Source organism: Hordeum vulgare, chromosome 6H (genome assembly GCF_904849725.1).
Source record: "Hordeum vulgare subsp. vulgare chromosome 6H, MorexV3_pseudomolecules_assembly, whole genome shotgun sequence".
In the NCBI taxonomy this organism is placed as follows: Eukaryota; Viridiplantae; Streptophyta; class Magnoliopsida; order Poales; family Poaceae; genus Hordeum; species Hordeum vulgare.
Genome location: NC_058523.1, coordinates 90,470,440 through 90,496,566, shown reverse-complemented (window position 1 = coordinate 90,496,566; position 26,127 = coordinate 90,470,440).

Here is a 26,127-nt window from a genome sequence, read left to right as displayed (position 1 = left end):
TTAAAATTCATTATATCTTTCCTAAGGGAGATGATCTTGGCAGGCGGAAAGTACTTGGAAATAAAAGCATCTTTACACTTATTCCATGAATCAATACTATTTTTAGGTAAAGCTAAAAAACAAGTTTTGGCACGATCTCGTAGTGAGAAAGGAAATAGCTTCAATTTAACAATTTCATTATCCACATCTTTCTTCTTTTGCATATCACGCAACCCAACGAAAGCATTTAGATGGGATGCGACATCTTCACTAGGAAGGCGAGAAAATTGTTCTTTCATAACAAGATTGAGCAAAGCGGCACTAATTTCACAAGATCCCGCACTAGTGGCGGGAGAAATCGGAGTACTAATAAAATCATTATTATTAGTAGTGGAAAATTCACATAACTTGGTATTCTCTTGAGTCATCGTGACAAAGCAAGCAATCTAGCACACAAGGAAGCAAACGAAAAGATGAAAGGAAAAAGGGTGAATAAAAAGGAAAATATTTTTGGTATTTTTTAAAATTCGTTTTAGAAGTGAGGGAGAAGGAAAATGAGAGGAAAATGGAAAATAAAGTAAATTCAAGAGATGAGTTTGTGATGGGTCCTTGGTAGGCTTGATCTTTCTATGTATCCTCCCCGGCAACGGCACCAGAAATCCTTCTTGCTACTTCTTGAGCTTGCGTTGGTTTTCCCTTGAAGAGGGAAGGGTGATGTAGAAAAGTAGATAAGTATTTCCCTCAATTTGGTGATAACCAAGGTATCAATACAGTAGGAGGAACAAGCAAGGCCCCAATCGTAGTACCTACAGAAACCATCAAACACTTGCACCCAACGCTAAAAAGGGGTTGTCAATCCCTTCAGAGTTATTTGCAAGGATGCGATCTGATAGAGATAGATGTAAAAGATTTCAGAAACAAAAGTAAATAAATTGCAGCAAGATATTTTGGTATTTTTTGTTTATAGATCTTAAAGTATGATATGGAAAATAGACCCGAGGGCCATAGGTTTCACTAGAGGCTTCTCTCATAAAGGCAAATAATACGATGGGCGAACAAATTACTGTCGAGCAATTGATAGAAAATAGAATAATTATGAAGATATCCAAGGGAATGATTATGCATATAGGCATCATGCCTGTGTCAAGTAGACCGAAACGATTCTGCATCTACTACTATTACGCCACACATCGACCGACTCCTGCGTGCATCCAGAGTATTAAGTTCATGAAGAACATAATAGCGCACTAAGTAAGATGACATGATGTACAGGGATAAACTCAAGCAATATGATGAAAACACCATCTTTTTATTCTCGATGGCAACAATACAAAACATGCCTCGCTACCCCTAATATGTCACTTAGTGAGTACACCGCAATACTGAAGCACTACTCCCATTTCAAGAATTACCAATTGATGACGAGTTGATGGATATACTTCTCTCCCCTCGTTGGTTACCCCAAGTGGAAGGTGGAGATGTAGTCAGTAGCAGATTTCCCTTACACATGGACTATAAGGTTTATCGAACTAGGAGGACTCCGAGGATCAACAAGTAGGTCTCCGTTTCTCTGGCGCTAGCAGAAGACGTTGTTGGGGAACGTCGCATGGGAAACAAAAATTTTCCTACGCGCACGAAGACCTATCATGGTGATGTCCATCTACGAGAGGGGATGAGTGATCTACGTACCCTTGTAGATCGCACAGCAGAAGCGTTAGTGAACGCGGTTGATGTAGTGGAACGTCCTCACGTCCCTCGATCCGCCCCACGAACAATCCCGCGATCAGTCCCACGATCTAGTACCGAACGGACGGCACCTCCGCGTTCAGCACACGTACAGCTCGACGATGATCTCGGCCTTCTTGATCCAGCAAGAGAGACGGAGAGGTAGAAGAGTTCTCCGGCAGCGTGACGGCGCTCCGGAGGTTGGTGATGACCTTGTCTCAGCAGGGCTCCGCCCAAGCTCCGCAGAAACGTGATCTAGAGAAAAAACCGTGGAGGTATGTGGTCGAGCTGCCGTGGGAAAGTCGTCTCAAATCAGCCCTAAAACCTCCCTATATATAGGTGGGAGGGAGGGGACCTTGCCTTGGGGCTCAAGGATCCCCAAGGGGTTCGGCCGAGCCAAGGGGGGAAGACTCCCCCCCCCAAACCGAGTTGGACTTGGTTTGGTGGGAGGGAGTCCTTCCCTTCCTTCCCACCTCCTCCTTTTTTTCTTTTCTCTTGAGATTCTCTTCTTGGCGCATAGAGCCCTTTTGGGCTGTTCCACCAGCCCACTAAGGGATGGTGTGCCACCCTCAAGGCCTATGGGCTTCCCCGAGGTGGGTTGCCCCCCTCCCCCCGGTGAACTTCCGGAACCCATTCATCATTCCCGGTAACTCCGAAAACCTTCCGGTAATCAAATGAGGTCATCCTATATATCAATCTTCGTTTCCGGACTATTCCGGAAACCCTCATGACGTCTGTGATCTGATCCGGGACTCCGAACAACATTCGGTAACCAACCATATAACTCAAATACGCATAAAACAACGTCGAACCTTAAGTGTGCAGACCCTGCGGGTTCGAGAACTATGTAGACATGATCCGAGAGACTCCTCGGTCAATATCCAATAGCGGGACCTGGATGCCCATATTGGATCCTACATATTCTACGAAGATCTTATCGTTTAAACCTCAGTGCCAAGGATTCATATAATCCCGTATGTCATTCCCTTTGTCCTTCGGTATGTTACTTGCCCGAGATTCGATCGTCAGTATCCGCATACCTATTTCAATCTCGTTTACCGGCAAGTCTCTTTACTCGTTCCGTAATACAAGATCCCGCAACTTACACTAAGTCACATTGCTTGCAAGGCTTGTGTGTGATGTTGTATTACCGAGTGGGCCCCGAGATACCTCTTCGTCACACGGAGTGACAAATCCCAGTCTTGATCCATACTAACTCAACTAATACCTTCGGAGATACCTGTAGAGCATATTTATAGTCACCCAGTTACGTTGAGACGTTTGATACACACAAGGCATTCCTCCAGTGTCAGTGAGTTATATGATCTCATGGTCATAGGAATAAATACTTGACACGCAGAAAACAGTAGCAACAAAATGACACGATCAACATGCTACGTCTATTAGTTTGGGTCTAGTCCATCACGTGATTCTCCCAATGACGTGATCCAGTTATGAAGCAACAACACCTTGTTCATAATCAGAAGACACTGACTATCTTTGATCAACTGGATAGCCAACTAGAGGCTTGCTAGGGACGGTGTTTTGTCTATGTATCCACACATGTAAATAAGTCTTCATTCAATACAATTATAGCATGGATAATAAACGATTATCTTGATACAGGAATTATAATAATAACTATATTTATTATTGCCTCTAGGGCATAATTCCAACAGACGTGGACCTGCACACACAACAAATAACTTTGCTCCCAACGAGTTCACATAGGTTCTCAATCTATCCAACCTGCTAGTTTGCAAAGGATCAAACACAAGCGGGAATAGCGATGGTGATTGCACCGGAAAAGTAAATAAAAACAGTAAATGGTGGAGGTGTAAACAATGGTGGTAATATGGACCAGAGTCACATGATGTTCACAAGTGATGTCTCTCTCCCAAAAGACAATAAACAACTATGCTGGGTAAACAAATTACAGTTGGGCAATTGACAGAATTATAAACGCACCGCAATGCTAATCATGCTACTAGAAAGTTAGAGGCTCAAAAGTAATGGGCAGTACGCCAAGACAAGTAGATCATTTATCCATCAGCATCTACTCTCTAATCATCCACCTTGAGATATCTATCCAGAACATCTCACTGGTATTAAGTTGCGAGCCCCACCCAAATTGTAAACTCAAAGCAACGGACAACTGCATTAATGAACTTTGCATAAGGTAAACAATCCTTGCAATCGTGGTCACAAGCACCGTTGTTTTCTCCCTCGTGGCAACAGCACATCCCCTAGTCTCATGTTTCTGTCACTCAAGCTAGACATGAGGGGGTGCTGCGGCAACAAAAGTCCTTCCCTGGCGCGTAGTAATTCTTCTTGTTACTTCTCTGGTTTGCGTCGGTTTTTCCCTTGAAGAGGAAAGGGTGATGCAGCACAGGAGCAGTAAGTATTTCCCTTAGTTTGAGAACCAAGGTATCGAACCAAAAGGAGGGCCTCGTCAAGTCCAAAGTACATGCGCAAAAACAAACAAGCTTGCACCCAACGCTTCAAAAGGCTTGTCAATCCCTTCAAGATTGTTTGCAAAGTGAGATCTGAAGGTGGAAAGTGCAATGAAGTAAAAAGTGTAAGGCTAAAAATATGGTGTGGAGTAGACCCTGGGGGCCATAGTGTTCACTAGAGGCTTCTCTCATAATAGCGAATATCACGGTGGGTGAACAAATTACTCTCGAGCAATTGATAGAACCGCGCAAAGTCATGACGATATCTAAGGCAATGATCTAGCATATAGGCATCACGTCCGAGACAAGGAGACCGATACTTTTTTGCATCTACTACTATTACTCCACACATCGACCGCTATCCAACATGCATCTAGTGTATTGAGTTCATGACGAATAGAGTAACGCTTTAAGCAATATGACATGATGTAGAGGGATAATCTCAAACCAATGATGAAAACCCCATCTTTTTACCCTTGATGGAAACAGCACGATACGTGCCTTGCTACCTCTTCTGTCACTAGGTGAGGTCACCGCATGGTATGAACCCAAAACCAAGAACTTCTCCCATTGCAAGAATCATAGATCTAGTTGGCCAAACAAAACACACAACTCGAAGAGAATTACAAGGATATGAAATCATGCATAAGAGAGATCAGAAGAAACTCAAATAAGATTCATATATAATCTGATCATAAATCCACAATTCCTCGGATCTCGACAAACACACCGCAAAAGAAGATTACATCGGATAGATCTCCATGAGGATCATGGAGAACCTTGTATTGAAGGTCCAAGAGAGAGAAGAAGCCATCTAGTTACTAGCTATGGACCCGTAGGTCAATGGTGAACTACTCACGTATCATCGGAGAGGTCATGGTGTTGATGAAGAAGCCTTCCGTGTCTGAATCCCCCCTCCGGCAAGGCACCAGGACGTGCCCCAGATGGGATCTTGCGGAGATAGAAGCTTGCGGCGGCGGAAAAGTGATTACGATGCTCCCCTAATTTTTTTGGGAATATTTGGAAATTTATAGGCGCAAGATCTAGGTCAGGGGACCTCCAGGGGGGCGACAAGCCTGCATGGCGCGGCCCCCCTGGCCGCGGGGTGGGCGCTTGTGGGGCCCCTGGGGCTCTTCTGGCTTGGCCCCCAAGCTCTCCGATCTTCTTCCGTTCCAGAAAAATTGTTTTCGGGGATTTTCTTCCGTTTGGACTCCGTTTCAAAATCTCCTCTGAAAGGGGTCAAAAACATGGAAAAAACAAGAACTGGCACTGGATTAATAAGTTAGTCTCAGAAAATAAATAAAAGGCATGCAAAACATCCAAAGTTTGACAAGATAATAGCATGAAACCATCAAAAAATATAGATACGTTGGAGACGTATCAAACATCCCCAAGCTTAACTCCTGCTCGTCCTCGAGTAGGGAAGTGATAAAGAATGAATTTTTGATGTGGAATGCTACCTAGCATAGTTTCCCTTTGCAACTTCTTTCACGTGGCATGAATATTCAGATCCGTACGATTCAAAACAATAGTTTGCTATTGACATGAAAACAGTAATACTTCAAGCAAATTAGCAAAGTAATCATGAACTTTCAAAATAAAAAGGCCAAAGAAAGTTATCCCTACAAAATCATATAGTCTAGCTATGCTCCATCATCCTCACACAACTAATGCAAATCATGCACAACCCCGGAATTGGCCAAGTAATTGTTTTCGCACTCTTACTTTCTCAAACTTATTATAACCATCACACAATACATGAGCGCGAGCCATGGATATAGCACTATAGGTGGAATAGAGTATGGTGGTGGTTGTGAGACAAAAAGAAGGAGATGGTCACATTGACTCGGCGTATCAAAGGGCTATGGAGATGCCCATTAATAGATATCAATGTGAATGAGTAGGGATTGCCATACAAGGGATGCACTACAGCTATAAGTATGTGAAAGCTCAAAAGGAGAACTAGTGGGTGTGCATCCAACTTGCTTGCTCACGAAGACCTAGGGCAATTTTGAGGAAGCCCATCATTGGAATATACAAGCCAAGTTATATAAAAGATTCCCACTAGCATATGGTAGTGACAAAGCAAGAAGCTCTCAATCATGAAGAACATGGTGCTAATATGAAGCACAAGTGTGGAAAAAGATAGTAGCATTGTCCCTTCTCTCTTTTTCTCTCTTTTTTTTTATTTGGGCTCTTAGGCCTCTTTTTTTCTTTTCTATCTTTTTTTGTTTTTGGGCTCTTTGGTCTCTTTTATTTTTAATTCCTCACATGGGACAATGCTCTAATAATGATGATCATCACACTTTTTAGTTACTCAAAGCTCAAAGATCACAATGATGATGACTCCATAGGGAATGCCTGCGGCAGTGTACCGGGATGTGCAACGATCTAGTATGATCACACAATGGCAATATGAGAGTGACGACACAAGTCATGAGACGGAACAGTGGTAGTTGCATGTCAATATATCTCGGAATGGCTATGAAAATGCCATAGTAGGTAGGTATGGTGGCTGTTTTGAGGAAGGAATTTGGTGGGTTTGTGCACCGGCGAGAATTGCGCGGCACTAGAGAGGCTAGCAATGGTGGAAGGTGAAAGTGCATCTAATCCATGGACTCAACATTAGTCATAAAGAAGTCACATACTTGTTGCGAAAGTTTTTATTAGTAATCGAAACAAAGTGCTAAACGCATACTCCGGGGGGAAGGGTTGGTAGGTGTAAACCATCGCGTGATCCTGACCTCAACACAAAGGATGACAATCAATAGATCAATTATGCTCCGACTTCCTAACATAGCGGTTCACCATACGTGCATGCTACGGGAATCACTAACTTCAACACAAGTATTTCTAGATTCACAACACCCTACTAACATAGCTTTTAATATTCCCGAATCCATGTCTCAAAACTAATTGAGAGGAATCGAAACTTTTCTTTCTACTCAATGCACATGAAGATGGAAGTTTTTGCATCCCCTTTGGGTACCTAGCACATGGGACTGCTTTCATAGCATAAGACAACTAACAAATCACGCACCACCGTGCTCTAAATATATAAGTGAAGCACAAGATCAAAAGTATCTAGCTGAAAAGATATAAGTGAAGCACTAGAGCAAAAGTATCTAGCTCAAAAGATATAAGTGAAGCACTATGCGCATTCTAGGAAAATCATGATGAGTGCGTGTCTCTCTCAAAAAGGTGTGCAGCAAGGATGATTGTGACACAACAAAAATAAAAGACTCCTAAGATACAAGACGCTCCAAGAAAAACACATATCATGTGGTGAATATAAATATAGCCCCAAGTAATGTTACCGATGGATTGAAGACGAAAGAGGGGATGCCTTCTCGGGGCATCCCCAAGCTTAGGCTTTTTGGTGTCCTTGAATTTGGCTTGGGGTGCCTTGGTCATCCCCAAGCTTGAGCTCTTTCCACTCCTTATCTCTTTGTCCATGAGAACATCACCCAAAACTTGAAAACTTCACAACACAAAACTTAAACAGAAACTTGTGATAACATTAGTACAAGAAAACAAACTACCACTTCTTTTGGTACTGTAGCAAACTTGAATTCCATCTATATCGATGATGGGCTACTGTATTCTCACTTTTCCATGGCTAGTACCCCCCGATACTAACCATAGGTTCATCAAAACAAGCAACCAACTCAACAAAAACATAATCTGTCAAAAACAGACCAGTCTGTAGCAATCTGTATACTTCGTATACTTTTGGTACCTCAAAAATTCTGAAAACTTACGACGGTCTGGGAAAAAGCATATCAATCAGAAGAAAAAAGAATCAACTCAAAATCTCTTTCTGAATAAAAATGAAAAATCATCTCGTGAGCAGAAAGTTTCTGTCTTTTTCCAGCATGATCAAACAACCATTACCAAGACTGATCATAAAGGCTTTGCTTGGCTCAAACACAAAAAACACAATCACAAGAGAATTATGAAAGTGCGGACGCAACAAAACATAAAGAAAAAAAGATAAATTCATTGGGTTGCCTCCCAACAAGCGCTATTGTTTAATGCCCTTAGCTAGGCATAGAAGCGATAGAATCACGTATCGTCGTCTTTGGTGCTCAAACCATAAGTGGCCCTCATCATGGATTCATAAGGCAATATTATTTTCTTTCTAGGAAAGTGTCCCATACCCTTCCTTAAAGGAAATTGAAATCTAATATTCCCTTCCTTCATATCGATGATAGCACCAATAGTCCTTAGGAAAGGTCTACCAAGAATAATAGGGCGTGTAGGATTGCAATCAATGTCAAGCACAATGAAATCCACGGGTACATAGTTCCTATTTGCAATAATAAGAACATCATTGATCCTTCCCATGGGTTTCTTGACAGTAGAATCAGCAATATGCAAATTAAGAGAACACTCTTCACTCTCATTAAAACCCAGGACATCACATAAAGACTTTGGATTCGCAGAAACACTAGCACCCAAATCACACAAAGCATTGCACTCATAGTTTTTTATTTTGATTTTGATGGTAGGTCCAACTCGTCATGAAGCTTTCTAGGGATAGAAACTTCCAATTCAAGTTTCACTTCAAGAGCTTTTATCATAGCTTCGACGATATGATCGGTAAAGGCTTTGTTTTGGCTATAAGCGTGTGGAGAGTTTAACATGGATTGGATTAAAGAAATGCATTCAATCAAGGAGCAACTATCATAATTGAATTCCTTCAAATCCATGGTAGTAATTTCATTACTACTCAAAGTTTTAACGTCTTCTACTCCACTTTTAATGCTTTTAGCATCAAGATAGATGGACTCCGAATCATTGGGGCACTTTTCAACCAAAGTGGATTCATATCCAGCCCCATAATCATTAGGTTTGACACAAGAAAACAAAGATTCAATGGGAGTCACACCAAGCACTTTAAGATCTTCGTGATTCTCATCACGAGAACACACCTTTTTAAGCCATCCATGTCTAGCACGAATTTGGGCGGTTCTTTCTTGGCTCTAAATCATGGAAACAAACATAGCTTTCAAAGTTTCATCCATGTTGATTTTAGGAGGAGAGGAGCACATCTAACTTTCAAAGCACCAACATCACAAGAAATCCTATCAGCGCTCTTAGCCAAATCGTCAATTTTGAGTAGTTTTTTCTTTATGGACGCATTGAAAATCTTTTGAGAGTTGATGAACTCTTTGATATTACTCTCTAGATCAGAGGGTAATCTATTGTAATTTCCATGAGTATTGTTGTAGGAGTTGCCAAAATTATTAGAGGAGTTACTAGGAAAAGGCCTAGGAACATAGTTTCCTCTAAAAGCATTGTTGTTGCGAAAGTTATTCCTACCAACAAAATTAACGTCCAAGCTAGCGTTGCTACTCTCAATCAAAGAAGACAAAGGCATATCATTAGGATCCAAAGGAGAACTTCTACTAGCAACAAAATTCAATAACTCATCCATCTTAGCACTCAACGAGTTAATTTCTTCTATAGCATGTACCTTCTTACTAGTAGGTGACCTTTCAGTGTGTCATTGAGAGTAGTTTGTCATGATGTTGTCTAAGAGCTTTGTGGCTTCTCCTAATGTGATTTCCATGAACGTTCCACCTGAGGCGGAGTCCAAGATATTTCTAGAAGCGAAATTCAAGCCAGCGTAAAAGATTTGAATAATCATCCAAAGGCTCAAGCCATGAGCGGGACAATTTCTAATCATTAATTTCATTCTCTCCCAAGCTTGTGCAATATGCTCATGATCATGTTGCTTGAAATTCATGATATCATTACGGAGAGAGATGATCTTAGCTGGCGGAAAATACTTCGATATATAAGCATCTTTGCACTTATCCCAATAATCGATACTATTTTTGGGCAAAGAAGAAAACCAAGTTTTTGCGCGATCTCGCAACGAGAAAGGAAAAAGCTTCAATTTAATCACATCATTATCCACATCTTTTTTCTTTTGCATATCGCAAAGCTCAATGAAGGTATTGAGATGGGATGCGGCATCTTCACTAGGAAGGCCAGAGAATTGCTCTTTCATAACAAGATTCAGCAAAGCGGCATTGATTTCGTATGACTCCGCACTAGTGGCGGGAGCAATCGGAGTGCTAATAAAATCATTATTATTAGTATTCGAGAAGTCACAGAGTTTGGTGTTTTCGTTCATGGTGACTTCAGCAAGCAAGAAAGCACACAAGAAAATAAAAAGTGGGCGAGAAGAAGGGCGAACGAAAAGGCGAACGAAAAAGGCAAATTGGTGAAGTGGGGGAGAGGAAAACGAGAAGCAGCTGGCAAACAAAGTAAATGCAAGAGATGAGTTTGCGACACTTACTTGGATGAGTTCTTGACTTGATCTTCCTCCCCTGCAACGGCGCCAGAAATTCATCTGTTGCGGCAACAGAAGTCCTTCCCTGGCGCGTAGTAATTCTTCTTGTTACTTCTCTGGTTTGCGTCGGTTTTTCCCTTGAAGAGGAAAGGGTGATGCAGCACAGGAGCAGTAAGTATTTCCCTCAGTTTGAGAACCAAGGTATCGAACCAAAAGGAGGGCCTCATCAAGTCCAAAGTACGTGTGCAAAAACAAACAAGCTTACACCCAACGCTTCAAAGGGGTTGTCAATCTCTTCAAGACTGTTTGCAAAGTGAGATCTAAAGGCGGAAAGTGCAACGAAGTAAAAAGTGTAAGGCTGAAAATATGGTGTGGAGTAGACCCTGGGGGCCATAGTGTTCACTAGAGGCTTCTCTCATAATAGAAAATATCACGGTGGGTGAACAAATTACTCTCGAGCAATTGATAGAACCGCGCGAAGTCATGACGATATCTAAGGCAATGATCTAGCATATAGGCATCACGTCCGAGACAAGTAGACCGATACTTTCTGCATATACTACTATTACTCCACACATCAACTGCTATCCAGCATGCATCTAGTGCATTGAGTTCATGACGAACATAGTAACGCTTTAAGCAAGATGACATGATGTAGAGGGATAATCTCAAACCAATGATGAAAACCCCATCTTTTTACCCTTGATGGAAACAACACGATACGTGCCTCTCTACGCCTTGTGTCACTGGGTGAGGTCAGCGCACGGTATGAACCCAAAACCAAGCACTTCTCCCATTGCAAGAATCATAGATCTAGTTGGCAAAACAAAACCCACAACTCGAAGAGAATTACAAGGATATGAAATCATGCATAAGAGAGATCAGAAGAAACTCAAATAAGATTCATAGATAATCTGATCACAAATCCAAAATTCATCGGATCTCGACAAACACACCGCAAAAGAAGATTACATCGGATAGATCTCCATGAGGATCATGGAGAACTTTGTATTGAAGATCCAAGAGAGAGAAGAAGCCATCTAGTTACTAGCTATGGACCCGCAGGTCTATGGTGAACTACTCACGCATCATCGGAGAGGTCATGGTGTTGATGAAGAAGCCTTCCGTGTCTGAATCCCCCTCCGGCAGGGCACCAGGACGTGCCCCAGATGGGATCTTGCGGAGATAGAAGCTTGCAACGGCGGAAAAGTGATTATGATGCTCCCATGATTTTTTTGGGAATATTTGGGAATTTATAGGCGCAAGATCTAGGTCAGGGGACCTCCAGGGGGCCCACAAGCCTGCATGGCGCGGCCCCCCTGGCCGCGGGGTGGGGGCTTGTGGGGCCCCTGGGGCTCTTCTGGCTTGGCCCCCAAGCTCTCCGATCTTCTTCCGTTCCAGAAAAATTCTTTTCGGGGATTTTCTTCCGTTTGGACTCCGTTTCAAAATCTCCTCCGAAAGGGGTCAAAAACATGGGAAAAACAGGAACTGGCACTTGGCACTGGATTAATAAGTTAGTCCCAGAAAATAAATAAAAGGCATGCAAAACATCCAAAGTTTGACAAGATAATAACATGAAACCATCAAAATTTATAGATACGTTGGAGACGTATCAGGGGGCATGAACCCACAATCATGCATAACGCTCTCTCTTGGAGTTACAATCTACTATTCGGCCAAAGCAATAAAAAGCAACGGAGAACATGCATGAATTACTCAAGAACATAATATAAAAGGAGAACCAAATATATAACTCATCACGATCTGAACATAATATCATAATCCATCGGATCCCAGCAAACGCGGCATAGCAACAACAGGTAAATTACATAGATGCCTTGATCATGTAGGGCAGCTCACAAGGGCTAAGCATTGAAGCACAAGATTGGAGAGAAGACATCACATAGCTACTGGTCATGGACACATGGTCCAAGGAGGACTACTCACGGCACGTCCGGGAAGCGTCCATGGTGGTGGAGAAGCTCCCGGAGGTCAATCCTCCCTCCGGCAGGGTGCCGGGAAAAGGTCTCCTAGCGCTCCCGATCTCGGAAGCGCTACGGCGGCGGAACGGTGGAGAAATTCACGATTCTGGATCTTATGGTAAGGTTTTTTGTTGGAGAGGTAAATATAGGCCGAAGGAGGGCACCAGAGGGTGGACCAGCCACCGAGGCAACCTGGTGGCGAGGCCAGGAGGGGGCCCGCGCCAGGTGGCCGCCTGGGTGAGGCATGGCTCCCCTCTAGCCCATCTTGGCACTTCCTGAAGCTTCCGTCATGCTGATTTTTATATATTTTTCTCAGGATTTTTGGGGCTGTGGAAATTGGGTTAAAAGTCCCTGCAAAAAAGGCATCAAGAGACAGAAACTGGCACTGGGTGCACTGAGTTAGTAGGTTAGTCCAAATATGTGTAAAAAGGTATAAAAGTGTAGCAAAACATATAACGATGTCACCCAAAAGATCATGGAACAAACAAAAATTATAGATACGTTTGGGACGTATCAACATCCCCAAGCTTAATTCCTGCTTGTCCTCGAGTAGGTAAATGATAACACAAATAATTCCTATGGTGACATGCTAACACACATATAAGAACTTCAAAGTAAAGCAAGTAAGATATGCAATTCAAGTAAAGACAATAACAAGCAAGAGTCTATATTTAGTATTGAAAATTGCAAAGTAAGAACATAAAGGTGCAAGAGCTCTCGCTGTTTGTGACTCGAATGTCTCCAAATGGTGTTTGCGTGCAAGAAGTGGGAGATGGGTTTAGAGCATAAAAATAGTTTAATTGGGAACTCAATCTACTAAAACTTCACACTTGGTCTCCTTAGGAATCTTATTTTGACTCATCCCCAGACCACTAGTCAGGCACAAGTCAAAATGATCCTCTCCCTTTCGACATTGAGCACTCATGCAATGAATGAGCGCAAGCAAGATATGTTGGCACTTAGGATGGCAAAAAGAATAATGATGGGGAAGGAAGACAAAAAGGGTGTGAAAGGCTCACATCAATGAGGACAACCATAGGCGAGAGAAAGCCAAATGATAGATATGATGTGAGGAGTAGGGATTGGCATGCAACGGATGCACATATGAGATATGGTAAGCTCTCCAATGGAAATAGTGGGGGTGCATCCAACTTGCTTGCTCATGAAGACCTAGAGCTCATTTGAGGAGGCTCATCATTGGAATATACAAGCCAAGTTCTATAGTGTAAGGGTCCCCACATAGTTATGCATGAATGATAATCTCTATGGAGTACAAATATAACAATGGAGTACGAGTGTGGATCTTTCAAAAGGAATAGTAGTGTTGCCCCCTTCTCTTTTTTCTCTTTTTTTTGTGGACTCTTCGGCTCTTTCTATTTATCTCTCATTTGTCCTCTTTGGGATCTTTTCATGTGTCCTCTTTTGGGATCTTTTAATTTGTCCTCTTTGGGATCTTTTCCTCACTTAAGGGCAACACTCTATATTTTACAAGAATAAATAGAAGATCTTCACACTTTATAAGAAGTACTCAACATAAAGACAAATGAAAACTATCATGATGTATGCAAATGCATGCCTCTGCTGGTGTAGCAGGATATGCAATGAAACTAGCGCATCATGTAGAAATAATAAGGGCAATACCCAACTAGCATGCGGCTACTCGATCAAGCAAAAGCATGTATGACATGAAGATCAAGTAATGAGATTGTGGATGTTGCATGTCAATGTATCTCGGAAAGGCTATGGAAATGCTTTAATAGGTAGGTATGGTGGTTGTTTTGAGGAAAGATATAATGAGGCTTATGATGACAGAGTGTATAATGCCAAGGGTTTGGATGCATCGGCGAAGTTTGCACCAGCTCTCAAGATGAGAAAGGGCAATGCACGATACCGAAGAGGCTAGCAAAATATGGATGGTGGAAGTGCCAACAATCGAATACTCGCATTAGTCTGAAGAACTCATGCACTTATTATCGGTAACTCTCTATCTAGTCAGGAGATTCACAACGAGACAAGTACCCGGAGGATGAGTGTTTGGGGGTTTGGTTATCCTTGCGCATCCTCGACCCATGGTAACATGAGGGTACTCTATATATTCCAACCCCTCCAGAGGTTAGCGATCCATCTAGTAGCTAGAGTTTTGAACTAATTTTTTAGTTTTTGAAAATACACATGGATTTCCCAAAGTACGACACCTATCACTAATAGGCTCAAGATTTTGACACAAATAGTCCAAACGTTACTCAAATCAATACCTCAAAACTATTGCAAGTTACTACTATACTTAAATAGCAACCTCAAGTACCTACTCATGCAAGACACACAACTCAGTGCAACAAGCCAACTCTCTAAACAAGATAAGCATGATAACTCAAGAGAGTTCCAAAACCAACCTAAATAAAGGCTCTTAAAAAGATAAAGCATGAAAACTAAGAGCTAAGCATGACAGCAGCTATGAAAAGATAAAGAACACACAAAAAGATAAGCATGAAAACCTATGTTGTGTTCTAGGGTGGAGTGGAGCGTGTTTCTCTCCCAACAAAGAAAGCTAGGTTCCAACTAGTTATGTACATAAAGAAAAACTAAAACAAACTAAAAAGTAAAGAGCGGGACGCTCCAAGCATAGCACATAACATATGAAGTGATAAAAATATAGCATGGAGAAGGACGAACTGATGATTGTTGATGGAGAAGGGGATGCACGGGGGCATCCCCAAGATTAGACGATTGAGTCTCCTCGAATATTTCTTGGGGGTGCATGGGGGCATACCCAAGCTTGAGCACTTGACACTCATGAATCTTATTTCATCATCTTCCATCGCATACTTGAAAACTCCCTTCATACGAAACTCGTCATAAGCTGATTAGAGTAGTTAGTGCCCATAATAAAATAATTTATTCTCTACTGGAAATAAAGATTTTCATGAAGATCTACTGTTTCTCAAGATTTCCAAAAGGTTTTTGCAAAGGAAAAGTAAGCTTAAGATTTGCAAAACAATGAAAACGCAAAACATGGCAGAATCTGGGAAAAACAGAACATCGGATAGTAAATAATTGTTTCGGGGCACTTCTTCAACTCAAATCAAAACACTCAGAAAAGAAGCCAGAAAGACAATTATATAGAGCATACTGTAAAAAAACATCAGATCAAAAAGATGATCTTGTGATTTTTGGCGAATTTTCCGTCAAGCAAACAAAATCTGTTTCTGGACAGCATGTCACAACTTTTGAACTTTGTTGCAATCGGAGGCTAAAACTTGGCACAAAGCTTGAAAATAAAGATACAATGATGTTGCTACAGTAGTAACAAGCATCAATACCATTAAAACTGAAAGTAAAAACAAATCGGGTTGCCTCCCAACAAGCGCTTTCTTTTATGCCTTTGAGCTAGGCATGATGCAAAAAAGATCAAGTTGTATCAATTGAACCCTCACAAAGATCATCAAAAAGCTCTTCAATAGTACAAGTAATCTTAAGAGGACTCTAAAAGAGATCCCTAGTGGCAACACTTCTTGGAACAAAAGCAAAGGTAGTACGACCAATCGGAACTTCATTTCTAATTCTATATAAGAGAGGTATCTCTTCCAAGGTCTTCACGGTTTCAACACCCTTAGCAATAGGTATACTCGTTTTGGGTTGAGGAACCTTGGGTACATGAACGAACTTAGGTCCCTTCCTTGTGGGGGTTTCTACCTTTTTAGTCTTGATGGACAATAGAGTAGTTCCTAAAGTTTCAATAATATCCTCGATCTTATCAATCCTAGAAGGATCCACATCATGGGATTTAAGGGTCTCCAAAGTTTTGTAAATTCTGTGCATGGAGCTATCAAGTCTATTTAGGTTCCCTTGAATCCTATGATCTACTTCATTTATTTTACCCATGCTTGGCATCTCTAGCTCTATATTCTCGAGTTTACTCATAATGTGAACTAAAGTGATATCATCCTTTATGTCAACAATAGGTGGGATCCCGACAAGATTTTCCATAATGTTAAGAGCCTCCCAAACGGGAGCTTCCAAGAAATTACCACCTATTGCTATGTCTAGAACAAACCTATTCCAAGAAGCAGCACCAACATAAAAATTTCTAAGCAAAATACTAGTGGATTGCTTCTTGGTGGCTCTATCTTGAGAATCTTTAATTCTATACCAAGCATCTTTCAAACTTTCTCCAACCCTTCGTTTGAAGGTAAGAATCTCTCATTCGAGTGCAACATCAAAGGAAAAGGACTTAAACATACTGACTAAACAAAGCAAGGTAACTACTCTTTTTTGTAGTTTTTGGTATAAGACTCTAAAGAAAAAACTAGAAAGCAAACTAACAAGACTAAAAAGAAAAGGTAAAAGATAGTGTGCAACTCCCCTATCTTGAAGACTGGAGTCCCCGGCAATGGCGCCAGAAATTTGCTTGATGACGAGTTGATGGATATACTTCTCGCCCCTTTTTGCTTACCCCAAGTGGAAGGTGGAGATGTAGTCAACAACAGATTTCCCATACATGGGGACTGTAAGGTTTATCGAACCAGCAGGACTCCGAGGATCAACAAGTAGGTGTCCGCTACTCTAGCGCTAGCAGAAGACATGGACCTGCACACACAACAAATAACTTTGCTCCCAACGAGTTCAGAGAGGTTGTCAATCTCTCCGGCCTTGTAGTTTGCAAAGGATCAAAACACAAGCGGGAATAGCGATAGTGATTGCAATGGAAAAGTAAATAAAAACAGTAAATGGTGGAGGTGTAAACAATGGTGGTAATATGGACCAGAGTCACATGATGTTCACTAGTGATGTCTCTCTCCCAAAAGACGGTACACAACTATGTTGGGTAAACAAATTACAGTTGGGAAATTGACAGAATTGTAAACGCACCGCAATGCTAATCATGCTACTAGAAAGTTAGAGGCTCAAAAGTAATGGGCAGTACGCCAAGACAAGTAGACCGGTTATCCATTAACATCTACTCTCTAATCATCCACCTTGAGATATCTATCCAGAACATCTCGCTGGTATTAAGTTGAGAGCCCCACCCAAAGTGTAAACTCAAAGCAATGGACAACTGCATTAACGAACTTTGTGTAAGGTAAACAATCCTTGCAACCATGGTCACAAGCACCATTGTTTTCTCCCTCGTGGCAACAACACATCCCCTAGTTTCATGTTTCTGTAACTCAAGCTAGACATCAGGGGGCATGAACCCATGATAACCCACAAGTATAGGGGATCAATTGTAGCCTTTCTCGATAAGTAAGAGTGTCGAACCCAACGAGGAGCTAAAGGTAGGACAAATATGCCCTCAAGTTCTATCGACCACCGATACAACTCTACGCACACTTTATGTTCGCTTTACCTAGAACAAGTAAGAAACTAGAAGTACTTTTTAGGAGTGATAGGATAGGCTTGCAAGAAAGTAAAGAACACGTAAATAAAACTAGGGGCTGGTTAGATAAAGAAACAACTACGAGTGTCTAACGAGTGTGGAAAAGTGGTGGTAGGAGTTGCAGAATTGTCCCTAAGCAATTGACTACGTTACTAGATCGATAGCAAGTATCATGTGGGAAAGGCCTCTGCTAGCATGTCATCCCTTACTTGGAATTCTATGCACTTATGATTGGAACTATAAGCAAGTGTACGCAACTACTAACGTTCATTAAGGTAAAACCCAACCATAGCAATAAGATATATTGGCCCCCCTTCAATCCCATATGCATCAATTGCTATGCTAGGTTTGAAGCTTCTGTCACTCTAGCCTACCAATACATAGTCCTATCAACATACAACTAACCCTATGGTGTTCTCCACGTGCGCGATCATATGATGGGCACCAAAGGACAGCAACATAACCACAAGCAAATTAAACCAGTCATAGCAATTCATCAATCACCGATAGGACAACGATAATCTACTCAGACATCATAGGATAGCAACACATCATTGGATAATAATATGTAGCATAAAGCACCATGTTCAAGTAGAGGGTACAACGTGTTGCGGGAGAGTGAACCGCTAAATATAGATTGGGGAAGATGATGGAGATGTTGGTGAAGATGACGGAGGTGTTGGTGTAGATCGTCGTCACACGATGATGTCCCGGGCGGCGTTCCGGCGCCGCCGGGAGAGAGGGGGAGAGAGCCCCCCTCCTTCTTATTCTTCCTTGACCTCCTCCCTAGATGGGAGAAGGGTTTACCCTCTGGTCCATGGTCTCCGTGGCGGCAGAGTGGCGCGAGCCCCTCCGAGATTTCCTCTCTGTGTCCTTCTGTTTGTGCGCTCCCAGATTCTGCGTTTCACCGTTTCTTCAATTCCCAGAGATCCGTAACTCCGATTGGGCTGAAATTTTAACACCATTTTCTTCCGGATATTATCTTTCTTGCGGCAAAAGAAGGGCTCCAACCGCCTTAAGGAGTGGCCACAAGTCTGCCTGCCACGGGCCCACCCCCTAGCCGTGGCTACACGGCTTGTGGGCACTCCGTGCATCGCCTCGCGTTGATTCTTCTTCCCAAAAATCATAAATATTCCCAAAAAAATCCCCATAAGTTTTTATTATGTTTGGACTTCGTTTGGTATGGATATTCGGCGAAACAAAAAACATGCAACAAACAGGAACTGACACTGGGCACTGGATCAATATGTTAGTCCCACAAATAGTATAAAAAGTTGCCAAAAGTATATGAAAGTTGTAGAATATTGGCATGAAACAATCAAAAATTATAGATACAACGGAGACGTATCAGCATCCCCAATCTTAATTCCTGCTCGTCCTCGAGTAGGTAAATGATAAAAAAGATATTTTTTGATGTGGAATGCTACCTAGCATAATCTTGATCATATAATCTAATCATGGCATGAATACTAAAACACGAGTGATTCGAAGCAATAGTCTATCTTTTGACATAAAGACAATAATATTTCAAGCATACTAACAAAGCAATCATGTCTTCTCAAAATATCATGGCCAAATAAAGTTATCCCTACAAAATCATATAGTCTGACTATGGTCCATCTTCCCCACACAATGTATTTAAATCATTCACAACCCCGGTTTTAGCCAAGCAATTGTTTCATACTTTAGTGGTCTCAAACCTTTTCAACTTTCACGCAATACATGAGCGTGAGCCATGGACATAGCACTATAGGTGGAATAGAATATGGTGGTCGTGGAGAAGACAAAAAAGGAGGAGATAGTCTCACATCAACTAGGCGTATCAACGGGCTATGGAGATGCCCATAAATAGATATCAATGTGAGTGAATAGGGATTGCCACGCAACGGATGCACTAAAGCTTATAAGTGTATGAAAGCTCACAAAAGAAACTAGTGGGTGTGCACCCAACTTGCTTGCTCACGAAGACCTAGGGAAATTTTGAGGAAGCCCATCATTGGAATATACAAGCCAAGTTATATAATGAAAATTTCCCACTAGTATATGGAAGTGACAACATAGGAGACTCTCTGTCATGAAGATCATAGTGCTATTTGAAGCACAAGTGTGGAAAGAGGATAGTAGCAATTGTCCCTTCTCTCTTTTCTCTCATTTTTTTTGTGGGCTCTTTGGCCTCTTTTTTATTTTATTTTTATTTTGGTGGGCAACTTTGGCCTCTTTTTTGTAAATGGGCTTCGCTGGCCTCTTTTATTTCCTCACATAGGACAATGCCCTATTAATGATGATCATCACACTTACAACTTAATACTTAGAGCAATGATGACTCTATATGAAATGCCTTCGGTAGTGTACCGTGACAATGATCTAGCATGGCAATGACATCAAAAAACAGACAAGCCATGGAAACATCATGCTAGCTATCTTACGATCATGCAATGGCAATATGGAAGTGGTGGCACATGTCATGAGACGGAAAGGTGGTAGTTGCATGGCAATATATCTCGGAATGGCTATGAAAATGCCATAATAGGTAGGTATGGTGGCTGTTTTGAGGGAGGCTATATGGTTGGTGTAATGCACCGACGAAAGTTGCGCGGTACTAGAGAGGCTAGCAATGGTGGAAGGGTGAGAGTGCGTATAATCCATGGAATCAACATTAGTCATAAAGAAATCACATACTTATTGCAAAAGTCTATTAGTCATCGAAACAAGGTACTACACGCATGCTCCTAGGGGAAAGGTTGGTAGGAGTTAACCATCACGCGATCCCGACCTCCACACAAAGGATGACAATCAATAAATAAATCATGCTCCGACTTCATCACATAACGGTTCACCATACGTGCATGCTACGGGAATCACAAACCTTAACACAAGTATTTCTACGAATACACAATTACTCACTAGCATGACTCTAATATCACATATTCATGTCGCAAAACTATTGCAAGGAATCAAACATATCATATTCAGTGGTCTACAAGTTTTATGTAGGATTTTATGACTAACCATGTGAATGGCCAACTCCTGTTAACTCTCTAAATAGGTATTAGTGAAGCATGAGAGTTTAATTCTTTCTAGAAAAGATATGCCCCGCTCTAACAAATATAAGTGAAGCAAAAGAGCATTCTACAAATGGCGGTTTTCTATGTGTAGGGAAACAAGCAATCCAAACTTCAAAAGATATAAGTGAAGCACAAGAAGCATTCTATAAAGCCAACCAAGGACTATCTCATACCAGCATGGTGAATAAAAAAAAAGGGGAAATAAACACAAAAGACGCTCCAAGCATTTGCACATATCATGTGACGAATTGAAATATAGCTCCGAGTAAAATTACCGATAGATTGTAGACGAAAGAGGGGATGCCTTCCGGGGCATCCCCAAGCTTAGACGCTTGAGTCTTCCTTGAATATTACCTTGGGGTGCCTCGGGCATCCCCAAGAATAGGATCTTGCCTCTCCTTATTTCTTCATCCATCGTGCTCTCACCCAAAACTTGAAAACTTCAATCACACAAAACTCAACAAAACTTCGTGAGATCCGTTAGTATAATAAAATAAATCACCACTTCAAGTACTGTTGTGAACTCATTCTAAATTCATATTAGCATTATATCTACTGTAATCCAACTTTACCATGGTTCATACCCACCGATACTACCCATAGATTCATCAAAATAAGAGAACAAAGCATAGAAAACAGAATCTGTCAAAACAGAACAGTCTGTAGCAATCTGTATATTCCGTATACTTATGATTCTCAAAAAATCTGAAAAATTACGAACGTATGGAAAATTTGCATATCAATCAGCAGAAAAAAGAATCAACTCAAAATATCTTCCATAATAAAAACTAAAATTGATTTTGTGAGCAGAAAGTTTGTGTCTTTTCTCAGCGTGATCAAACAACTATCACCCAAACTAATCGTAAAGGTTTTGCTTGGCACGTTATTTTTAAAAACACAAAGGAATTGTACAAGGGGATAATTATTTTTGTGAGAAACTTCCATGAAAAATTCTACATTGTATCCATGAGTATGAACACAAGTGTTCAAGGTCGACCCTCACTTCCGCAGTGCATCACCTTTCAATCGCTTCTCTTTTTGAAAAAGTTTTAAGTTCCCCTCTATATTTTTTTGTTTTTAAACTAAATAAAAGAACTAAACAGAAATAAATGACTCTCTAAAACTTCGGGGTTGTCTCCTAGGCAGCGCTTTCTTTAAAGCCATTAAGCTAGGCATAAAGTGCTCAAGTAGTGGATCCACCCGGATCCCAAGGTATATCAAAGCCAATTTTAATTAGCAATGATTTGAAATTTAGTAGTGAGCACAAGGTAACATATATCATGCAATGAAGAAGTCTAACTCTCTTCATATGCATTGGCATGTCATAAAAGAACAATTCATGCACATCAAGTAAAGGCCAATACATAGCATAAGCAGTTTCTTGCAATTTTATCGTATTGGAAACATAGAGAGGTGGAGATGTAGTTCCTCTCTCATAATAATTGCAAGTAGGAGCAGCAAGCACATGCATATTATATTCATCAAAATCATCATGTGTAACATAAGGAACTATAGCTATCTCATCTTCATAAGCATCATTCATGTTGGCAACATGGCCACAAGCATAGCATGCATCAAGTTTATCAAAAAGGGATATTTCAAACGAATCCAAGGGATCATAGCATTCATCCTTTGGTAAGAATGAAGGGAAATTAAATAATGTATGAGTAGAAGAGTTACTCTCATTAGAAGGTGGACACGGGTAGCTAGTCCGCTCTTCCTCCTTTTGTTCTTCGCTCTCCTCTTCATCTTTTTCATCTAATGAGCTCACAGTTTCAGCATTTTCTTCTTCCATAGTTTCCTGCAAAATAATAGTCTCTTCTTGGGCAGCGTAGAATTTCTCCTTACATCGTTCAATATGGGCATTATATTCATAATTAGTATAACAATAACGAAGCATAGCCAAATTTTCAGATCGGTAAGGAGCATCATCATTATCATCACACCCTTTAAACACAACCTCAATTTCATAAGCACCCATAAAAGCAACAAACTCTTCTATTTGCTCCACATCATAGTAATCATATATACCATTAGCATAAGAAGCCAAGGTTCTATGATCATTAAATTCACAAGAAAAGGGAAGGTGTGGAGCCTTCATCCTAGAGCAACAAGTAACACCATATCTCTTGCATAGTTCCCAAGCATACCATTTCAACAAATGGATTTGATCCCATAAAAGTTTCCCTTTTTGAGTCAAGTGATAATCCCTAAAGTATTCACGTTGATCCAACGTGTATCCCATTATATAGTTGAATGGTGCTTTCTCAGGATTATTAAAGAAGTGCATAATATTTTCCACATAACGAGCCTCGAGGGTTTTAGGAGGTTCCCCATCTCCATGAGTAGCAAGTACACCTAATTTTTTTGGTATTTCGTGTTCCATATCCATAACTAAAGATAGAGAACAACTTAGAACAGCAAATAAATCTACTGAGTGATAAAGCAAACAAGCACACACGAGGATATTCACCCCACGCTATTGCTCCCCGGCAACGGCGCTAGAAAAAGGTCTTGATAACCCACAAGTATAGGGGATCAATTGTAGCCTTTCTCGATAAGTAAGAGTATCGAACCCAATGAGGAGCTAAAGGTAGGACACATATTCCCTCAAGTTCTATCGACCATTGATACAACTCTACGCACACTTTACGTTCGCTTTACCTAGAACAAGTAAGAAACTAGAAGTACTTTGTAGGAGTGATAGGATAGGCTTGCAAGAAAGTAAAGAACACGTAAATAAAACTAGGGGCTAGTTAGATAAAGGAACAACTACGAGTGTCTAACGAGTGTGGAAAAGTGGTGATAGGATTTGCAGAATTGTCCCTAAGCAATTGACTACGTTACTAGATCGATAGAAAGTATGATGTGGGAGAGGCCTCTGCTAGCATGTCATCCCTTACTTGGAATTCTATGCACTTATGATTGGAACTATTAGCAAGAATCCGCAACTACTAACGTTCATTAAGGTAAAACCCAACCATAGCAATAAGATATATCGGTCCCCCTTCAATCCCATATGCATCAATTTCTATGCTAGGTTTGAAGCTTCTGTCACTCTAGCCTGCCAATACATAGTCCTATCAACATACAACTAACCCTATGGTGTGATCCACGCGCGCGATCATATGATGGGCACCAAAGGACAGCAACATAACCACAAGCAAATTAAACCAGTCATAGCAATTCATCAATCACCGATAGGACAACGATAATCTACTCAGACATCATAGGATAGCAACACATCATTGGATAATAATATGTAGCATAAAGCACCATGTTCAAGTAGAGGGTACAGTGGGTTGCGGGAGAGTGAACCGCTGAATATAGATGGGGGAAGATGATGGAGATGTTGGTGAAGATGACAGAGGTGTTGGTGCAGATCGTCGTCACACGATGATGTCTCGGGCGGCCTTCCGGCGCTGCTGGGAGAGAGGGGGAGAGAGCCCCCCTCCCTCCTTCTTCTTCTTCCTTGACCTCCTCCCTAGATGGGAGAAGGGTTTCCCCTCTGGTCCATGGTCTCCATGGCGGCGGAGGGGCGCGAGCCCCTCCGAAATTGGATCTCTTTCTATGTGTCCTTCTGTTTCTGCGCTCCCAGGTTTTGTGTTTCACCGTTTCTTAAATTCCCAGAGATCCGTAACTCCGATTGGGCTGAGATTTTAACATGATTTTCTTCCGGATATTATCTTTCCTGCGGCGACAGAAGGTCTCCAACCACCTTATGGAGTGGCCAGAAGCCTGCCTGCCGCGGGCCCACCCCCTGGCCATGGCTATAGGGTTTGTGGGCACTCCGTGCATCGCCTCACGTTGATTCTTCTCCCCAAAAATCATAAATATTCCAAAAAAAAAATCCCCGTCGGTTTTTTATTACGTTTGGACTTCGTTTGGTATGGATATTCTGCGACACAAAAAACATGCAACAAACATGAACTGGCACTGGGCACTGGATCAACATGTTAGTCCCAAAAATAGTATAAAAAGTTGCCAAAAGTATATGAAAGTTGTAGAATATTGGCATGAAACAATCAAAAATTATAGATACGACAGAGACGTATCAACCCACAATCATGCATAATGCTCCATCTTGGAGTTACAATCTACTACTCGACAAAAGCAATAAAAAGCAACGGAGAACATGCATGAATTACTCAAGAACATAATATAAAAGGAGAACCAAATATAGTTATCACAATGTGAACATAATCTCATAATCCATTGGATCCCAACAAGCACATCATAGCAACAGCAGGTCAATTACATAGATGCCTTGATCATGTAGGGCAGCTCACAAGGGCTAACATTAAAACACAAGATTGGAGAGAAGAAATCACATAGCTACTGGTCATGGACTCATGGTCCAAGGAAGACAACTCACGACACGTCCGGGAAGCGTCCATGGTGGTGGAGAATCTCCCGGAGGTCAATCCTCCTTCCGGCAGGGTGTCGAGAAGTGGTCTCCTGGCGCTCCCGATCTCGGAAGCGCTGTGGTGGCGGAACGGTGCAGAAATTCGCGATTCTGGATCTTATGATAGGGTTTTCTATCGGAGAGGTAAATATAGGCCGAAGGAGGGCACCAGAGGGTGGACCAGCCGCCCAGGCGACCTGGTGGCGTGGCCAGGAGGGGGCCCGCGCCAGGTGGCCGTCTGAGTGAGGCCTGGCTCCCCTCTGAACCATCTTGGCACTTCATGAAGCTTCCGTCACACTGATTTTTATATATTTTTCTCGGGATTTTTAGGGCTTTGGAAATTGGGGTAAAATTCCCTGCAAAAAAGACATCAGCAGACAGAAACTGGCACTGGGTGCACTGAGTTAGTAGGTTAGTCCAAATATGTGTAAAAAGGTATAAAAGTATAGCAAAACATATTACAATGTCACCCAAAAAGATCATGGAACAAACATAAATTATAGATACGTTTGGGACGTATCACCAATCTAGTTGGCCAAACCAAACCAATAACTCAAAGAGACTTGCTAAGATATGAAAACATGTATATAATAATCCAGAAGAGATTCAAATAATATTCATAGATAATCTGAATATAAACTCACAATTCATCGTATATCGACAAACACACCGCAAAATAGTATTACATCGAATAGATCTCCATGAAGATCATGAAGAACATGGTATTGCAGATCAAAGAGAGAGAAGACGCCATATAGCTACTAGCTATGGACCTGTAGGTCTGTGGTGAACTACTCACGCATCATCGGAGGGGTAATGGAGTTGATGTAGATGCCC